This window comes from Lagopus muta, chromosome 9 (assembly GCF_023343835.1).
Source record: "Lagopus muta isolate bLagMut1 chromosome 9, bLagMut1 primary, whole genome shotgun sequence".
NCBI lineage: Eukaryota > Metazoa > Chordata > Aves > Galliformes > Phasianidae > Lagopus > Lagopus muta.
The window spans coordinates 19878486-19898169 of NC_064441.1; the positions used below are offsets into that span (position 1 = coordinate 19878486).

The 19684-nt window shown below is 47.1% G+C and overlaps 1 long non-coding RNA gene across 2 annotated transcripts in view; it reads left to right on the plus strand.

The window, feature by feature from the left end:
• Positions 1 to 1620: 1620 nt before the first annotated feature.
• LOC125697505 (uncharacterized) overlaps positions 1621 to 19684 on the plus strand; it is a 102592-nt gene continuing 84528 nt past the window's right edge. The window contains exons 1-3 of one of the 2 annotated variants that reach the window (XR_007378814.1): positions 1621 to 1779; positions 1963 to 2470; positions 19388 to 19531. This is a non-coding gene — a long non-coding RNA (uncharacterized LOC125697505). Of the gene's footprint in view, positions 1780 to 1962; positions 2471 to 19277; positions 19532 to 19684 lie in introns of those variants that run through there. The other variant, XR_007378813.1, reaches the window with a different exon arrangement.

Genomic DNA, 19684 nt, shown 5'->3' on the forward strand with positions numbered 1-19684 from the left:
CAGGATGGTATGTTTCACTGGCTGTGGTTACAGCATCATACCAAGATCTGTACAGACTTTGGTATGGGTTAGACTGAGCCATGGCATTTTGGTGGCTTGGAGAATGCTTTACATGAACGTTTTTTTTAATGTAAGTAGAGCACTTCCTTCCAGAAAGTCATTTTGAGATGAGAAGCTGAAATGTTACATTGGCAAACTAGCCAAACCAAGTGAGGGACTGGGTCAGTGGATCCAGCTGTATGCATTGCTGGAGAGGAAGGATAGATGTGGCACTGAGGGATGTGGTTAATGAGCAAGTTGGTGATGGGCTGGTGGTTGGATTCAGTGGTCTTAGTGGTCTTCCAACCTTAACAATTCTATGAAATGTTACTGAAAGCCAACATCTAAATTACTTCTGTTAAAACATGTGGCTTCCTTGAACACGGGCAAATGAAACAAAACAAAACAGAGACATGTAGAGAAAGGAATTCTGAAGATGGGAACATTTCTGACAGTAGTGACGTAACCAGATGTCCAAAATTACTCTTGGAGAGCATGAGGTTTCCAGCTGGAAGTCCTGACAGACATCACAGGTGCCAGCTCAGATACACCAGTCTGAAAAATCACTTATTCTTCCTGCTCAGACCTCATCTCCCATGTGGCTCTGGATTCTTGTGCCAGTGTATCAGCTCATAGGATGGCCTGGAGGGTGAAGTTCATCTTCAAGAATAGGTGAGCAAACAGCTGAGCTGCTTCTGGCATGAAGTGCCCTTGTAAGAAGATGGTGACCAAAGGATTTTGGAGCTAATGAGAGGTAAAGATGGATGAAAAGAGGGAACTGTGGGAAGATTGTGGGGTGGTGGAATTTTCTCCCTATGGAGCTGAAGCTGTTGGAACCTGTTCTTGGCAGTGTTCAGGGGATGCAGATGACATTGTACCATGCTCAACCTGTTGAGATGGACAGATGCTGGCTGCACAAACACAAAACTGCAGCCATAGCCTTTGGGGCAACCCACAACTGGTTGCAGCCTGAGATCTTCCCTTCATTCCAGCCTCCCTGGAGCTGCATTTCCATTCCAAGTTCACTATGAAGATGCTCAAAATTCTTTTCAGGCTCAGATATCCTCATTCTGCTGCAGGCCAAGCACTTGACCTGCTCTTGTCTAGAGGCTGCAGAGTTGTTCTGGGTCAAGATGCCAGCAGGACTCTCTAATGAGTTTTCCTTTCCTCTTTTTCATCAGAGAGCTTGGTCTACATGCCAGGTGCCCCATACATCCAGAGTGGCAGCAGCACATGCCCCAGATTTGTGCCTGGTGTGTGTTCTTGCAGGGCAGCATAGCCTAGCTTCAGAAGATCTATGTCACTGAGGCAGGCTCAGCCTGGAGAATAAAGCACTAGATTGTCTCATGCTGGTCCTGATGAGAAGCTGTGACCCCTCTGTGAGTCACTGTGTGTGGTCACGAGAAACAGTGTGAGAAGAGACACTTCAGGGGGTCCTTGAGCTCAAGGCAGTTTTGTGGGCAGGAAATCTGAGGCTGTTCAAGTTCAACATCTCTAAAAGTAACATTAATAGTAATGACTAGGCTTTAGGAGGTGGGCTTTCTGGTTTCAGTGGGTGTGGAAACCTTTCCAGCACCTTTCCTTTTGTTCTCAATCTGCGTTCTGTGTGTCAGGTTTTTAGGAGTGGGAGGTTGGCTGCCCTTTCCTGCAGATGGCTCATCAGAAGACTTTCTCGGGATACTCACTTCCACGGGGAGGAAGCATACAAAAGCAGATGAGATAAAAACAGCGAAGCTGAAGGTCAGTTTCTGAACTAGGTTGGTTTTTACTGCCATGAGCCAGTACTGAGCAATGAGCTGCCATCGTGTTTGTGCTCATAAATTGGCTAGCGTGGGAGGGGAGGCAGTAGGAAGGATGGGGGAAGCAATGTTTTTAAATAGATATTTATGGAGGATATCAACATTTGGCATTTCCCGATTTCAGAACAGTGGAGGAGGAACGAAGAACTCCATCCTGCCTCCTCCTTCCCTCCTTGCCAATTAGGACCACAGCCTGCTACCCTCGGTCACATGGAACAACTGCTTAGTAGCTCATGCCAAGCAGCACCTTCACACATGGCTTCCTTCCATCCAGTAGTGAAGAGGAACAAACCTCATCCTTGGGAGACCTCATTTCTACTGGCTGTTTTGGTGAATAACATCTACTTTAAAGACTTTCTCTTCAGCTGGCCTTAGCACAGGTCTCTCTTGCCCCCTTGCCTTTGCAGGTGTATAGGAACTGTTGATCACAGCCTGAACCTCTGATTGACCACCTGAGGCAAGCAGTGAGTCAGCCATAGGAGCACAGGTGAAGTCAACTCATCTGTGCTACTGGAAGGGGTGGAGCCTGCCTGCATCTCTCCTAGATCCCATTTATGTCCTGACTACCACAAAGGAAGGATCTCTTTCTGGAGATTGCTCTTTGTGGAGTTTACTGTGAGCCTACAACACTGGTGAGCATTTTTTTTTATTTTTTTATTTATTTTTTTTTAAATTATCATTCTACTGTGATAATCTTACTAAGCCTAACCTTTGTACACCTATTGATCGTACAGCAGGTATCTGAGAGGCAGTAATGTACTTGACCTCTTGGCTTTTCTTCTGTTTTTACACCCTTAGGAGTAGATGATCCTTTCTGATCGAGGGTGATTAGAGCATCTGCTTGAGAGCATTAATTCTGTGTACAGCCAGGCATGGGGGCACAAACCACACAGCTTGGGAGCCCAGCTATTTGCTTAGATAAACATCCTACCTCCTGCCCACCTCTCAGGCCGTTGCCAAAAGACTTCTGCCAATCTCCGTGAGTCTCCTCAGCCTTGAGGTTCCAAGCCTCTAACAGCCTCAGCCTCTCTGATTTGGGCTAGCATCCCAAATATTTGCATTTCCGTTCTCCATATTCTGCCATCACCTGCTGCTGCCTGCGCTTTACATCTTGGCAGCTGGCTTTTGTCAGAGGGATCCGTCCAAAAACATTGCAAGGTGTTGGAAAACCTTAACTGCAGTTAAATGAGAAGCTGTTGTTTCAGCAGCATCTGGAGTTTCCAATTCTTTTCTGCTTTGCTGATGGTTTCAATCACTGCTCCTTGGCTGGGGTGCAGCATCCCTGGGAAGCTCTCTGCCCTTGAGTCCACAGATCTTGCATTTCTTGGCCAGAAACCATGTGTCTGTTCTCCACCACATCGTGTCATTAGAAGGGAGATGAACAGTCCTTTTCCACAGAGCACTGATTTCCCCAGAATGCCTTTGATTGATGCACGTGGAGATTGCAGCAATATGTTGTCGTATTTTGGAGCTCCTGCATCTGCAGCCATCTGTGTGCCCAGAGCACAGTGAGGCCAAGCTTTGGGCTTTTCAGCTGTTCCTGGATCTGAGTACCACTTGGCCCAGGGTGTGTGAGGGTCTGTGGTGGGGGACAGAGCCTGACTACCACTCTGGTCTCCCCTGGGGAGTTGTGTAGTCTATGGTAATCTTCTGTGGGTGCTCCCAGCATGGAGCTGAGCAGCTGCAGACTATGGGGATGGTGCTCAGCAGGCTGAAAGGTGAAGCTAGACAAAAAGCCAAGCTACTACAAATTAATAGAAAGGAGAAGTGTTGAGTGTTGTTTGCTTCTCGTCGTAAGGTTTAGTCTGTAGGGAATAAGGAAAGGGAGGGCAGGGCAGCCAAAAATAAAACAAGCTCCATAGAACAACCTCTTCTGCCTCTGCTTCAAGAAGGTAGACATATTTCACTGATGTCCTTGAGCCGTAAGGAAAGGTTCAAGCCTGAGCCATTCAGCATTTCCCCTGCTTCAGTCCATGCCTCTCTGCTGCAGCAATGGAAATCTTCATGTGATGTGCCTAGGTGAATTCCATTCCCAAAACCCAGTGCAAGCAGAACCTTGGAACAGCTGCTTTTGTGGGAATGGGGCATCTTGCTGTCCCTTGCATGCTCCCAATGCAACAAGGATCAGGAGGAAACCTCCTAATGCCTTTCGTCTCTGGCAGCAGAGCTTCCCAGAAAGCTTTGGCTTTCTTTCTCTCTCACAAAAACAAAACAACCCTGTGAGGTTATTAGTGTTATATTTTAAGAGAAACAGAAATGAAAAGGGTTTTGGTGGAGCTACGCTGTCAAAAAATTGTGCTGCTTTGTGGAGGTTTCCACTTGCTTGTGTTATATATTTTTTTTTTTTTAGGGTGGATGCCTTGCAAGATTTGTGCAAATTCTGATTTCTTGGAGTAGTCTCACCCACGTGAATTCTATCTGCTTTGTATAAAAGGGGATGAGTCTATCAGCAGGGCATTTGTGAGGAAAGGTATACGCTCTGTTTGGGTTGCCTTAGAGTCTATGATAAACATCTAAGCCCCAAGGAGCTCAGGATCAAATGCTGCTTTTGAAACGGGGAATTAAACCTACAATTAAAAAAGAAAGGAAGGAAAATAAGTCTTCCCTGTTAATAATGCCTGCCTACCAGTTCTGTGCACATCACCAGAGCTGCTGGGGAAGAACTGGAGGCAGGATTTCATCCCTGTGAGTTGCATGTGCTGATTAAAGGCAGCTTCTGAGCCCTGCTGCGGTGTCAGCTGGGAGCTGTCTCTCCCAGCAGCACAGATGCACAGGACAGCCCAGCTAGCACAGCATGGAGGGGTTTGATTTTATTTATTATTTTTTTTGTGTGTGTGATGATGAAAGCATTTGGTTGTGTTTATGTTTGCACAGGTTAGTACAAAGCCAATGCTGTCCTGAATCAGCAGCGAGGGATCATCTGCATTTCTAATTGAGGTGGCTTTGATTGCCTTCAGGCCCTATCAGTGATTGCTTTCTGGGAGCTGCTGTGTTTGCAGAAGCTGCCCTGGATGAGTCAGTGTGCAGGGGGGCTGGGGTTTGGCCTTCGCTGTGTCAAGCAGGTAACCCACAGTTCAGGAAACCTCACCCTGCTCCTGGCCTCACTGCATGACCCTGCACAGTGTTCTGTTTGCTGTTTTGCTTTTGCTTGCAGTTGCCAGGGATGCTTTCACTCAGGCTGCAGGCAGCAGAGGCACGAAGGAGCTCTGGCCTCTGGGGTGCCCAGGGTCCAGCAGGTGTGTGTGTGTGTGTGTGTGAAAAAGATCCAGGCTCTAATCCTGCTTCTCCCAGCAGCTAGGATTCTTTCTCCCTTATGTTATTATTATTATTTTTTAAGGGTGTATTCCCATCCTGACTGTCTGTTCTCTTGGTTCATAGATGGGCCATTTTGGGAGCTGAGCCCTGCTGATAAAACCTGGCCTTAGTTTCTCTGCAGCTGTGCTCTGTGGCAGAGCAATGCTTTGGGGGCATTTTCCAGGGTGCTGCAAGAGAAAGGAAACAAAAAGGGTGAGTTGGGGTTGCACCAAGTTACCTACTCCAGCAGGCAGATGGCTTCCTCTTAACCCTCAGAGGGGCGAAGCAGAGTCAGAAGAAACAGATCAAGCAGTGGGCATCTCAGTGGTCCCCTTGACTGATAAGAGGCGGTGCATGCTTGTTACTAAGGTGTTTCTGGGAGGGCTGAGCAACTGCAATTCCCCTAGGCAATGGGGGCAGAGATGCAGTAGGCAATAGATGCAGAGTCCTGCCCGTATCTCTGATGCACAATGATGGGGTCTGTGTCACACTGAGCACAGCAGGGGCAGACTGAGGGAGGAGAAGCCTGTGGCTTTTCTGGTGCTCGTGGGCCTCAGGAGTAGATCCAGAAAGGATCAAAGCTGGAGCACAGAATGAATGACAGGCAGCGTTCGATCGAGGCGCCTGATGCTGGTTGTCTTTATGTGGCATTTGAGACGGTGTGGGCAGTTTGCTCAATTTTTCTCCGTCGTCGCTGCTTTGTTTGGAAGGTTGTAGACACATGTCAGCGGTGATGGATAGATTTGTTTGACTTCCTGTCAAATCAATGATTACTCATAGAAATCTCTTTTATTAGTTTATCATAGGAAGTTCTATGTCATTTATCCCAGCGGAGGCTTGGCTTGCTGGTGCCAGCGAGCAGCGCTGCTGAGAGTTATTGCTGAGCTTTATTGGGCTGTTGCTGCTGCTTAATTTCTGATATGGTATTTATTTTTCTCTTGGTTTTACACTGGGAAAGGCTTGCTCTTCTTTTTGCTTGGATTACAAACAGGCTGTTGTGGCTTTCCTTCCCGTGCCAGCCTGGCCCTTTAGAAATATGCAAGGATGTGCCTGCAGTACCCAGGTTTATCCTCACCCCCTGCTGGGTCGTACCTTGGCATTTCTGAGCTACCAGAGGTCTCTGTTTCTTTGGCGTCATAGGAGTTGGAACTAATGGGTATGAATCAGAGGAAGAGGAGGTTGATGAGTTAGATGGAAAAGTCATGGTCATGTTTTTGCATATCTTCTGCTCTTGGTTTGCTCTATGCTTGGAGAGGAGGTGGAGCTCCCTATCCCCAATGTTTTTGGGGTGGCTTCATTGCCTGCTGCATCAAAGCTCTGTCAGTCACCCTGCAGAGATAGGTCACAGAATGAAGCCCCTTTGTTAACCCCTTAATGGCCATCCATGAGGGTGAGTGGTGATAAGACAAGGGGGAATGGTTTTAAGCTGAGACAGGGGAGGTTTAGGTTGGATATTAAGAAGTTTTTCACCCAGAGGCTGGTGATGCACTGAACAGGTTGCCCAAGGAGGCTGTGGATGCCCCATCCCTGCAGGCATTCAAGGCCAGGCTGGATGTGGCTCTGGGCAGCCTGGTCTGCTGGTTGGTGACCCTGCACACAGCAGGGGGCTTGAAACCAGATGATCATGGTCCCACTCAACTCAGGCCATTCTATGCTTCATGTGGATTTTTGTGTGCAGAAGTAGGAGCACAGCTTGTGGGGCAGTTTTGAGTATAGCAATGTCCCCAGTAAACATTACCTAACATTTCTTCTAAATCTTAAATATGGGCAGAGAGATATACTCTTCAGGTGCAGCTTGTGCTGCAATACAAATACTGGGGCTTCAGCTCTTCGTCTGAACTCAGGGAATCATTTCCCATTAATCCAAATTATATTTTTGCCATTGACATTTTAAGAGATCTGAGGGAGAATGGCTTAAGATCATTGTGGAAGGGAAGATGCTTTAAAATAAGTTTCAGAACCCATCTTCAAAAGACTTTTTCCTAAAATCTCAGTTTGATTAAATGAATCACCTATGCTGTTCTGTTATCGAGTTCTCTCACTTGTAATAGGAATCAGTAGAAATTTGAGCTTATTTTTAGCCTGCTTTGTCCTAAAGGAGTTGTCCCTGGGCTGAGCTGCTGCAGCCCTTTGCACCCTCCTCAGTGGCTGAGCACATCCAGAGCCACAGTCTGCCAAGCTAACAATGTTGACCTCCAAGATCAAGCAGGTTAGACTTATGTTTTCAGGTCAAGAGATCCTTGGCTCAGTCCCTGCAGATAAGCCAAGCAAGGAGATGACTGCATGAGAGCAGAGCTTCACTTTCTGAACACACAGAAATTATTTCAGCTATCAGTGAAGCGAAACCATTGGGGGAATTGAGGTGGGTATAGTGCTGCTTCACAGAAATGCAATGACTTCGCTCAAGTTGTTGATGCTGATGTAGCCTCCTTCTGCCTGGAGTGCTGGAGGCTTCAGCAAGTTTGAGAGAAGTTCTTTTCCTGTTACTTCAAGTACTCTGTAGTCGGGCTGGAGCGTGCTTCTATGTGCTGCTCTTTATCTTTCATGAGGAAAGAAATATCTGCATTTTTTTTTTTCCCCATGAAATGTAGTTGAATGGTAGGGAAAACATCTCCGCTATGGAGCTAGAAGGGGACTCTGAGCCCTGCTTTGGTTTGGAGCTGAACAGAACACTTTGTCTTTCCAAAAGGATGTTTGCTCCTGGATGCTGGAACACCACAGCTAAGTGGATACTCCACCAAATGCTTCTTGTGAGCCCCTCAGCAGGAATGGATGTGGTCCCACATCCTATCTATGTCCTGGTTGTCTGTCGACCTTGAGCTCTGCACAGAGTTCTTTGAGGGATAACAGCAGCCAGCTGCTATGCTGTGTCACAGTGGTGTCCAGGCTTGGAGTAATTCTCTGCTTCTATGAAAACAAGCTGTGGGGAGAGAAAGGGAGTTGCTGAAGTTTTCAGTGCAAAGATAAAAGACTCTTTTTAGATCAAAGATGGTGGAGGAGAGTTGTGCGCTTCCTGAAAGCAAATAATAAACCAAACAACCAGTCTCCAAATGATAGACTTGGATTTGTCTATCTCACTGAGCCCAGGGCATATCATATCCCTCCATCAGCAGCTAATCACTGGCTCAGAAACAGTATCCTGGCAAGAGACAACAACTGCCTCCCTTCTGATGGGTTGTTAGAACTCTGCATGGTAAGAAAGCAATAGCCTGTCGCCTTTTCCCCTGAAGGAATCCTTTCCTTCTCTGATGGGGAGTATTACCAGAGAGAGAAATCAATTTCAACTGCTATCAGACTTTTCTAGCCAGTAGTTAATGGGAGTTAACATCTGATTTGATTCTCAGGTAGTTCACAAACTAGTGGGAAGTGCAGGGTGTAGGAAGGAATGGAGGGGTGGAGGAACCCTCAGGAGAGGTGTGCGGTGCTTCCCAGCCCAGGGGGTCCATTACTTCACCAGCATGTCACGCAGAATGCAGTGATTGTTCCAAACAGAAATGATTTAACCTTGAAGGAGAGAAACATAACCAAACAGCAGCAGTGGAACAATAAAGAAATTCCATCTCTGATCTCTTGTGACCCGCGTTCTGCTCAAATGGCTCAGATGTCACCGATACATTATTTTCATGAGTGACTGTAAGTGCATTATGCATGAGTGTGTGGCCACTGGTGAATAAACTGAGAATTCTTCAAGGGAGCGTATATAATCTATTTGATTTCATAGAGCTGGACTGTGCTCCTATTTTTTTTTTTTCTTCTTCTTTCGAAGGATTGTTGCTGCTCAGCAGAAGAGTGTGACTTGTTTGGCACAGGAAGGGATTTGTCATGTAATCCCCCGTGGGTATGAATTGTTGCAGCCTCAAGCAAGAGGTGTTGTGCTTTAGCTTGGGTGGTGGTAGTGTGTCCAGATGCCCATGCTGGGTTTGTGCAGGGGACAGAAGTTCAGAGGAAGCTGGAGCATGTGTGGTTCCAGCTGAGGGTAGAGCAGGGACTGCTGGCAGTCCTACCTGGCCGCCCATAGCTCTTTGGAGATGCACACTTCCTCCTGTCCTCACAGAACTGCCCTGTTTGAGAGCCCGCATCTCACTCTGGCGGTGAGTGCTCATCCCTCCTGCCCTCTGCTTCTGTGGATGCAATTGATTGCTGCATCTGTCATTATAAATTAAAATATCCATCTTGTAGTAGAGGAATGGCTACCAGTGCTCAGGGCTGTGTCTGAAGAGCTGTGGCTGTGCCCTGAGCAGGGGCCTAACCTGTGGTGGGGAGGGATGTTAATAGAACTGTAGAATTTGTTTGAGCTGGAAGAAACCTTTAAAAGGCCATCTAGTCCAACTCTCCTGCCTTGAATAGGGACACCCACAGCTCCATCAGGTGCTCAGAGCCCCATCCAGCCTGACCTTGGGTGTCTCCAGGGATGGGGCATCCAACACCTCTCTGGGAAACCTGTGCTGGTGCCTCACTGTCCTTATTGTAATAAACTTCTTCCTTGTATCCAATTAAATCTCCCCTCTTTTAGTTTGAAACCATTTCCCCTGGTCCTTTCACAACAAAGCCAAGCTAAGGAGCCTGTCCCCTTCTTTTGTACAGCCCCCCCCCTTTAGGGTGCTGTGATTACATATTAGCTGCACTGCCTGCTCATGGTCTGAGAGCCAGTGAAGACTGCACTGATGTTGCGAAGCTTCTCTCTTCATTGGTCTTCCTTAATACTTGGTTGTTGCTCTGTGCAAAACTAGTGGCTCTTTCACCCTCCTCTTTCCAGACTCTGAGCACAGGGTCCCTGGCTGTGCCTTTGCAGGGACCAGCACACAGCTCCTCCTGTGTCCCTGGGAGCTGGGCTGTGGTGTTACTGCCCTGTGGGTGCTCCAGGCTGTGATAATAAGCTGCAGCCTCCTCCAGATGAAAGTCCATTTGTTCATTAGATGAAACAATGCAATGCTGGAAAAGGGATTTTAAAACAACAAAAAGCCCACAGCATATTTTACCTCATCTCATCTTACAAGCAGTGTTTGATAGGCTTTTCTTTTCCCTTATAGCTTATATTCTCCTCGCGGAGCTCAAATTCCCCTCCTGGGCTTTGCTCTGCTCTTCCTGCTCCCTGCAGTGCTTGGTGCTCCCTTGCAGCACCCAGGCAGGTGCCAAGGGTACCAACAGGTCCTGTCACAGAGCTCAATGCTGGCTACAGATCCCACAAACCACGCAGTGCATCAGCATTGCTGCTCGTACCCCAAGGGGCTGTTTTTCCCCCAGGAATTTAATTAGGCTGTCTGCAGTCAGAAGGGCATGGCACGGCAGCAGCTAATGAAAATCAGCTCTGCTGCAACTGTTTCAAGGAGCTTTGTCTCTGGGGCCTTAGAGCTGCCTTACAATGTGAGGGCAGCTCATTTCCAGGGTGTTGTTATGAGAGATCTGTGCTGAAGGTTCAGCTCTGCTGTCAGCATTGTAGAAGTGTAAGGGTTGTGTTAGTGCAAATATTTGTCCCATGCCTTTGGGGTACAAACAGCCCCTGGTTGACTCAAGTCATTAGCTGGCAGTGGCAGCCTAGGGGCAGATGGAGGAAAAAGATGGAGATGTTAGAAAGGAATACTTCACTGCTGGTGGTCATCGTTTTATTGGCCAGTTGTGCAGGGAAGTCCGAGGGATGCACACAGCTGATATGTAGGATGCTGTGGGGCCCCCACCTCGATTCTGTTCCCTCTAGAAGCAGAGATGAGGGATGTGTGTCTTTCAATATTCAGTCCCTTCCATCAGCTTGGGGTTCCACTTCTGCTCATGCGTCCAGAAAGCGATGAGCAGTGCTGCTTCCCAGCTGGAAAAAATGTTGCTCTGAGATCCCCAAGCTTGGTAGCTTGACTGCACTGATGCTGCGTTGGAAAAGAAATGGAAGGAACTGGGGAATTATGCTGTAGTCATGTGACGTTTTGGTTTTGCAAATATTCTACATGTCATTCCAATGTCTGAAAGTGTGAAGTTTTGGTGCCAAACTTCATCAGCTTGTGTTTGCTGTCCCCCCAGTGTTGTATGCTTAAACAAAGCACTGGGATTTGTTGGTTTGTGCCAGGCAGGGCTCTCTAAGAGGAGCTGGGTGACAGATCCACCATTCAGTCAATGACCCAGAGCCAGGCCATCACTAGCTGGTAGAAACCAGAATGACAAGGGAAGTAATCACAGTGCCAGTTTTCAGCTGTTCCTGCCCTTTCACAGCAATTTTGTTAATTTCGGGGCTTTTTATGTTTGGATTATGGGACAGAAGCACAGCACGTTCACTCAGAGGGTGGGGAAGCACTGAAACAGGTTGCCCAGGGAGGTTGTGGATGCCCCATCCCTGGAGGCATTCAAGGCCAGGCTGGATGTGGCTCTGGGCAGCCTGGTCTGCTGGTTGGGGACCCTGCACACAGCAGGGATTGAAACTAGATGATCTTTGTGGTCCTTTTCAACCCAGGCCATTCTATGACATCCCACCTAAGAGATCACATGGATTAAGGCAGGATCCTGAGTCATTTGGCATCTGTAAGTGGGAGTCTGATAGATGTGAAGGGTGCTCTTCCCCTCCCCAAGATTGTGGGATTATCTGGAGCGAGAAGCTGGGGATGCTCCAGTGTCAGTACTGGGAGCAAACTCATCCCCAGCACGTGTGTGGAGCAGCAGGCAGGGCTCTGGCTGACCTCAAACTGCTCACTCCATCTCTTTTCTTATTCAGCTTTTGTCATATCCATCCTCCCGTGCGTGCTCTGGGGCAGGAATGTTCTCTTATTATGTATGTGCATGCAAAACGACGAGTCTTTGATCTCAGGCTCCTACAATCCTCTATTACAGCCAAAAGAGTATTTAGCGACAATACCAGGAATCCGATTAATAATTTTGAACTACTATGCATGCAGGCTTCTCTGAGACACATCCAGCCCCTGCCTGCATCCTGAGACAATGCATTTGCACTGGGTATACCATGCTATTCCTCACTTTGCCCATTGAGACCAGCACCCGGAGCACTGCTTTTCCTCCCTAGCAGATGTTGCGCGGGCTCAAAGGTGTTACCTGTGCAGCCCCAGTGCCTGCTGAGGTGCTGGTGGAGCCCAGGGGCATATGCCTGGTTTGCTTTGTGAAGGGAATCATCCCCACCTTGTACTGCTGATGTTATAAAGGAGCCTGACACAGCTCATTTTCGCGCTGTGCCTTTGTCTTTTAATTTTGGAGGATGTACTTTCCCTGACAGAATTTCCAATTCAGTTCATTTTCTGTCTCTGTAGTGGGAGGGGAGAAAAAGAGGTGGTTGGAAGGGGGGTTTGCTGCATGTATTATTAATTGTCCTCATTTCAAGACAGCGTACTCTTTCTCTGCCTGAGATTCTCGTAACTAATATTGGCTGCGGATTTGGAAGAGGTTTGGCTTAATGGAACGGTGCAGATTTCTTTGTGATTGTGGTGTTTTTGAAGTTAGCAAACGAGTTCTTTCCGTTTATCTGCCGCTCACCAGCCTAGTGCCACTCATCACTCAATTGAGCTGCGTGTTGCAGAGCAGTTGATTAATGAAGTTACACGCGTTTCCTGGGCTGCTTAGAACATCGCTCAGAAGATGCTGTGTCAGAACCTGTCCACAAGACATCATTAAATCTGCAGGAGCGGGAAGATGCTCTCGCACACAGATGAGCAGGGGTGGGTCATTTCCCAGCCCCGTTGATCCTGTTACAAGGCAAGTGTGGCCTTGGGTAATAAACATCGCTTTGTGTTGGGGCTGTGCGCTGCTGCATGTTGATTTTCAAGGCTGTCAGCGCTCCTTCCTGCAGAGCCTCGGGTCCCAGGTGGGACAAGTGTTGTGATTTCAGCCCAGCTCCTGATGAACGCTGTCTCAGAGCGGGATAAAAACGCATTTTCAACTCAGCGGAACACGATTCGGGTTTCATGTTGTTAAAGCTGCTGAGATAAATGAAGCACTTCAGCCCAAAGCAGCAGTCCTAGGGTCAGACCGAGCATCCTGCTTCCATCTGAGCCACATCTGAATGAGGGAGATGACACATTTCCAGAAGAAATAACTAACCTGTTAATGAATCTCAGAGAGGAGCAGTGGGAAATTGCTCTGTGCTCGATGCACAAGTTTGGTTCCCGCTTTTCCTCTCCCCTTGCAGCAATTCTCATCTCTTCTCATGGCTCTTGTCAAGGCATTTGTGCTCACAGCGAGGTTTGGATGCTAGCTGCTGAGTGCTGCTCCTGCAGGGCAAGGCTCATGTCCACCTGCCCACAGCTCTGCTGCATCTCGCTTCGCTCAGGCTTCCCTGCTAAGACACCAAGCCTTCCATCACCCTAAATCCCTGTGTCCAAATTGCATTCCTTGTTCTGCTACTTAGCCCTGACGTGAGCCCAGCCCCTCTCCTTCAGCAGCCCAGACAGCCTCTCCGTGGGGAGCAGCTCTGCCCAGTCCTTGCTTGCATAATTTCCCCTAACTTTTATTTCTTTGGCTTTCCCAGAGCTGTCAACATGGGAATGCCCTCTGCCTTCTCTCTTCCCCCAATTAGTCCCTTGCAGATCGTTCCCCCTCTTCCCCCCACAGGCAGTGTTGTCTCTGCAGCATGCCCGGAGCCACAGCAGGACCCAGCCATGCTCTTGCTACAAAGGCAAACATCTAAAGGCAACCAGAGCACGTCCAAGAGGATTTGTGGTGCTTCCAGCCTCTCTCTGTTATTGACTCCTCCTTTCAAGTGTGGCCAGGGCTTTATCTGTTGGTAATAGGGAGAATTAATAATTTCCTTTAAAAAAAAAACAAACCATCTGCTTTAAACAACCCCATTTTTTTTTTAAATATATTTTTTTAACATAAAAAGGCAAGTAAAAGACATTAACAAAGTTGTTAAAAGTTCAAAAGGAACGCTAATCCCTGTAATGTGGACTAATCAACTTTTATCCAGACAATCCCCTTGTATCTCTCCAGCCTTAGTGTGGTTATGGATTCCCACAGGCAAGCACAGGGCTTTAACTCCTTCAGAGCTGCCTTGAAGCCTGCAGTTACTGCAGTGATGCTGCCGTGCTATCATGCTGCAGCTCTCTGTCCTGTTCTTAGATCTGGAATTCAAAAGTGCCTGTGCTTCCCAGACTGACCTTATTGCAGTAGATGTGGAACAACAAAGACCTTTTCCCTTGGAGGGTTGCGCCGTGGAGATCTTTAGTGGAGCTGCTCCAGCTTTGGTTGCGTTCTTTGCCCGTGTCTGCCTCCAGTCTCTGTGGCCCTGTCTATGTGCCATCTTGGAGGACAGTCCTGCTCCCTCAGCCAGAAGTGTTCTCTTTCCTTTGGCAAAGATGATGCTATTCAAAGAATTCGTCTTTGAACAAGTAAACCCCAGTCATGCCCTGCATTAGTTAAAGCTCAGTGTTTGTTGGGCTTAAGCCTGGGACATCAAGTAGGTTGTGCTGCTTTGACTTCAAAAACCAAGAGAGGGGAAGATCATGGGATTTTCTTTTAAATTTCAGATCAGTCTTGGGTCTTGCAGCAGTAGGCATTCAGCGGGTTTTGCAAGAGATTCTTTGTTGCTTTCAGTACTGTATTAATATCTCTGGATCATTTGTGTGTTGGAATGAGACTTCTGCAGCTGCAGAGCTAAAAATGGGAGATGATGATGGTCTTTTTTGGAAGGCAGAGGCAATGCAGAATGGTTCAGCTGCAGAGACAGATGTATTTGCTCTCACAAAATCACTGCCAGAGGTAGACAAATAGCCACACTCTTTCGGGCCTGTTAAAAGTTACTCTAGTAAAGTCTTCTGCTTCTTTTTCATTTTGGGGAGTAGGATATAATTTGGTTATTCTTCATGGAATTTCCGCCATCCAGTTTTCACTGGCAATGACAGCACCTGTTCTTGTTGTGGTTTGTGTGCTCTTGGGGGTTAGCTGGCCTTGTGTGATCCAGGTAGAATTAATGCAAGGTGCACATTGCCCTCAGCTCCAATAAGAAGGTTTTCCCCCCTCTTCAAATCCAGCAGCTGGGGCCCAATGAGGGAGTGGGAGGAGAGGGGACAAGGACTGCCTCACACCATGGCATGTGGGTTGACCTTCCCTACTTTGTAGCTGTCCAAGCATTGAACCCCTATAGATTTCCTGGTTGTTTCTCCAAACACTGATAAAAATGCAATCAGCAGTCAAGCAGCTTCCTTTGAAAGTTGGTGCACGCTGGGGAGAAAGCAGCATTCTCAATGAAATGTTTAGGTTTAAAGAACAGGACTTTAAGCAAACAAACAAACAAAAAAAAAAAACACACAAGATTTGTCTAATTTAGTGTTTACATAAATAATTTGGATCTGGCTTCAAAAGCACTCAAAATATTTATGATTATTATTTTTTTTCAATGGGCAGATTGTATTCCCAAAATAGCGTCAGGGTTTTTAAATCTCCTCTTTGAAGATGTTTGGGCACTTTCTGAATTGAGTTCCAATGCCTGAAGTGATTTAGAGGTTACCAGGTTAATTAAACACCGGAGCAAGCCACTGAGGTGTGAGCTGGGTCTTCTATCGCTTGGCATCAGAGAGGCAAGATGGGATGTGGTGTGGGAATCCTGCACTGCCCTCCCCAGAATCAGGCAGGTTACTGCACTGGGCACTCCTTGCTGTGCAGTTTATTCTCTCTGGACCTATTAATTATCTCTCCTGCCCTGCACAGATTCCTCTCTTGTGTCCAGTTGCACACAAAGTGCCCATCCCCTGGGATGCAAAGCGATGGGTGCCTGGGGGTGATCCAGCTCATGGGCACCTGCCCCCATGCACACCCTCCATCTCAAAGCCACAGTGGATCTGTTAATTTATTCCTGGATGTGAATGACTCAAATCTGCCACATCTATCATTGTATCTCCTTAACTAAATGGATTAATTTTTTTTTTTTTTTTTGTCCTCTTCACAGGCTTAATTAGCAATCTGCAACACAAATTAAATCACTATCAACTAATTCCAACTATCCCTTCAGAGATAGCCATTAGCTAGCTAAATAATCTGGTTAGCATTGAAATGAGCCCGCGTTCTACCCTGGAAACAACTGTGATTTCACAAATCTGCTTTTATATTTATATATATATACATTTCCTCCCTCCGATGCTGATCCTGCTTTGTTCCTTCCTAATGAGGGCAGTAGTCACTTGTGCTTGGAGTGTGCTCAGTTGCAGGCATTTGAGCAGGGTTTAGGAATTTTTCTTTTTGTTGCTGTGTTTAGCTGACCCACGGAGAGTGCTGCCATCCTGCCAGTAGGAGGGAAGCCCAAAATCAATGCATTTTAAAATGGATGTGCTCCTTTCTGAATGGAGGTGGTTGGGCTTTGCTGTCCAAAGTCAATGCGGTTGGCTTCTGAAATGCTACAGGCCATAAAAGCAGGAGCTCACTGATGCCCTGGCATCGCAGCCCGTTGACCATCTGGTTTCATGAGCAGTCCCCATGAAACATTCTGGTTTGACAAGTTGTCATTTCCCAATTACAGACTAATCTGAGTGCACGGTTCCTTTCATCCATCTGTAGGTAAACACAGCAATGTCTAGGGGATCCACAGAAGGCAGTCTCTTATACACACTGATGTCCTGGCTCAAATGCACAACCAAACCTGCAGCATCTCTTGTGGACATTGGGAATGCTGGTAGGCCTGTGCTCCTTCAGGCAGACAGCCAGAACCTCATGGACTCCATTCCACCAGTTATCTGCTGCCTTGTCTCTTCCCTGAGCAGCACCACCAGCAAAAGCTGGAGATAAGAGTATGGTTCTGGGCTGGAACCATTTTATAGGGCTTGGATGAGAACAGGACGATCTGAGGAAAGCTCTGGGGCAGTTCTGTCCACAAAATTGACCAGAACTCTGGAAACCAGAGTGCACTGAGGTTCCCACTGAGGCATTTTCCAGCATCTTTACTTACATTGTTTTCGAGCAACTTCTATTTTGTTGTTGTGTGAAACACAAGGGCACGGTGACTTTCTTCTTCCTGCTCCAAATCCTCCTGGTCATGAGTCTGTCTCCACTCGTGCTGCAATCAGAATGCAAACTGTTTGGATGCGGATATTAAATGTATGTAGGTCGTAATCTCCAGGGTACTTATGCTTGCAATAATGGTAATAAGCAACCAACAATAAATTTTCACTACGCTCCTCCTGCCCAGCTCTCCTGGCTCCTGCAAAAGGAATAGAAAGAGGAGAATGATGATGAGGAATAGGAGTGGTCTCAAGTGCCCGGTTTTGAGTGTGAATTCATTCAAAGGATTCAGGTTGATAGGGTGCAGATAAAGAAAAACTGGTCCAAAAAGCACTGCTGCTTTTTGACAGCACTAGAAATGTCTGCCTGTAGACTGGAGGGCAGTTTTACTACAACCGAGTATTAAGTTGCTTAACTTCCATGTTGGTGATTGTACAGGCTGCTTTGGGTTTTGGAAGTGGTTAGGTTGGACCAGTATTTTCTTCTGTACTGAAGAAATGCAAATCCCTACCCTGCTATAAATACTTTCTGACTAGACATGCAGTTTTAGTGGACATTGCTGCTTCTTGCCTCGTGTAGTTTGCATTGGAGGAGCAAGAAAGGGAGAGGATAGCTGCTTGTGCTTGTATGGCTGTGTCCAGGAAAAGTCCTAGTCATTACATCTGGTTTCCCTGGTGCATTATATGAAGTACTGGATTTGAGTTTCCTTTTTCTTTTTACTCCTAGAATTTAAATATGGAAATGTAATTCAGGTAGCAGTGAACAGTAAATCCTCAAAGGTTTGTGTCTTTGAATAATGTGGTATAAGGGAAAGCTGGTGGGACTGGGGACTTTCCATCCCCAGCTGTACCATCACCGTACCTGCCTCTCTCTGGTACTCTGGAACCCCTCAGCCTCTGCTTCTTTCCCTTTCAGAGCTAAATTGCAGGTGAATTTTTAGTTGTTTAGACCTTTACATCCCTGGCTGCTGCAATGTACTTTGTTAAGAGGCGACTGTGCTGGATTTGAAGTCATTTGCATTCAGAAATGAATCATAGAATGACTTGAGTTGGAAGGGACCCCAAGGATCATCAAGTTCCAAGCCCCCTGCCACAGGCAGGGCCACCAACCTCCAGATCTGTATGAGACCAGGCTGCTCAGGCCTCCATCCAATGATTGGAAGATGGGGCCAAGCCAGCTGCTGCATTTTATTGGCAGTGGGGATGCCATCTGTGGTCTGCAGGCAAACTGCTGAGTGCAGCTGGCTGGGGAGCAAAGCCCAGCACCTTTCCTTGCAATAAGCCCAATTCCAAACCTCGTTCCTATATGTAACTGCAGATTTCATTGCAGTAACTTAGTCCAAAGTGGGCAGAGTGCATGAGTAGCTCTTGGAGAATCCAAGTGGCTTTGGGAGAGCCCTTTCACTTCTTTGTGTGTTGTTTTGACTGCATTGCCTGTGTGGAAAATGATGCTGGTTGCCTTTATGTGTGATCTGGAAACCACAGGGCAGAGGGCACAGAAAGTGTTGTTCATGGTTTTGCTTTTGCCTCCCTTCCAAGTCCTTCTATTTCTCCTTATGTAGTGGGCAGAGCGCTCACCAGGTTGTTGTATGAAGGACTGGAAGCAAAAACTGCTTAGACAATGTAAACTGGGAGTAAATGAGGCAGAATCCACTGCTAATGGTCTCTGCATATTTCTGAAATTCTGTATGTTATCTCTTCACTTCATCCTGTGCAGGAGAGACCCCATGGGTGATAAAGACAAGGCCCTGGTAGAGAAGAGGGGAACAAACAGAGAAGAAAGTCTTTACCTGAATAAATGAATTACTGGCACAGGTTAGGATGCATCTGAGGGTTAAACCTCAAAGAGAAAGAATGAGTGGTCCATTCTCCATGTGGCAGGAGATGAAGAGCAGGGTATCCAGAAGACCCAACTTGGACCAGGCTTTTAAACATATAATCCAGCACAGAATGGGGGGGAAGGTGGAAAAAGTGACAGCTACCCACAGCTGTTTGGTGAAATCTAGCACAGGCTCTGAAAAGCTGGGAATAGCTCTATCCAGGCAGGTGAACAAGCAAGGCAATGGCAGATGAAATTAAATGTTGACAAATGCAAGTTAATGTGCATTGGAAGGCATAATGTGACCTACTCATACACATTGCTGCATTTTAAATTAACTGTAACCACTCAGGGAAAAGACCTAGAGGTTATTGTGAACAGCTCAATAAAAACATCTGTTAAATGAACAGAAGCAGTCAGAAAAGCAAACAAAACATTGGGCTGTACAAGGGAGATTTTATATTATCATTTATATTATGATAATACATCAGGACACTGAAAACTGCTTTCTGTTGTGCCAGGCTCTGTGCGAGCAGAGAGTGAAAAGGCATCCGAGTGTGACCAGACACCGATGGACAGGGAGATTCCTGGAGCAGAGGTTTGCCTTCAAGCAAGCAGAACTGTGCGATGTGCAAGACTTCTGACTCTGCAAGCAGCTCACCAAGGTATGCATGGCTGAGTGCAACCTGGGCTTGGGCAGAGCTTGTTAGCTCCAGGTCCTGGGGTGGGCTTGCATGCTTGTGGGTAGGGCATGATAGACACCGTTTCCTGTTACAGCCTGGGAGCAGGGCTCAGCACCTCCAGGTCTCCAGCACAGA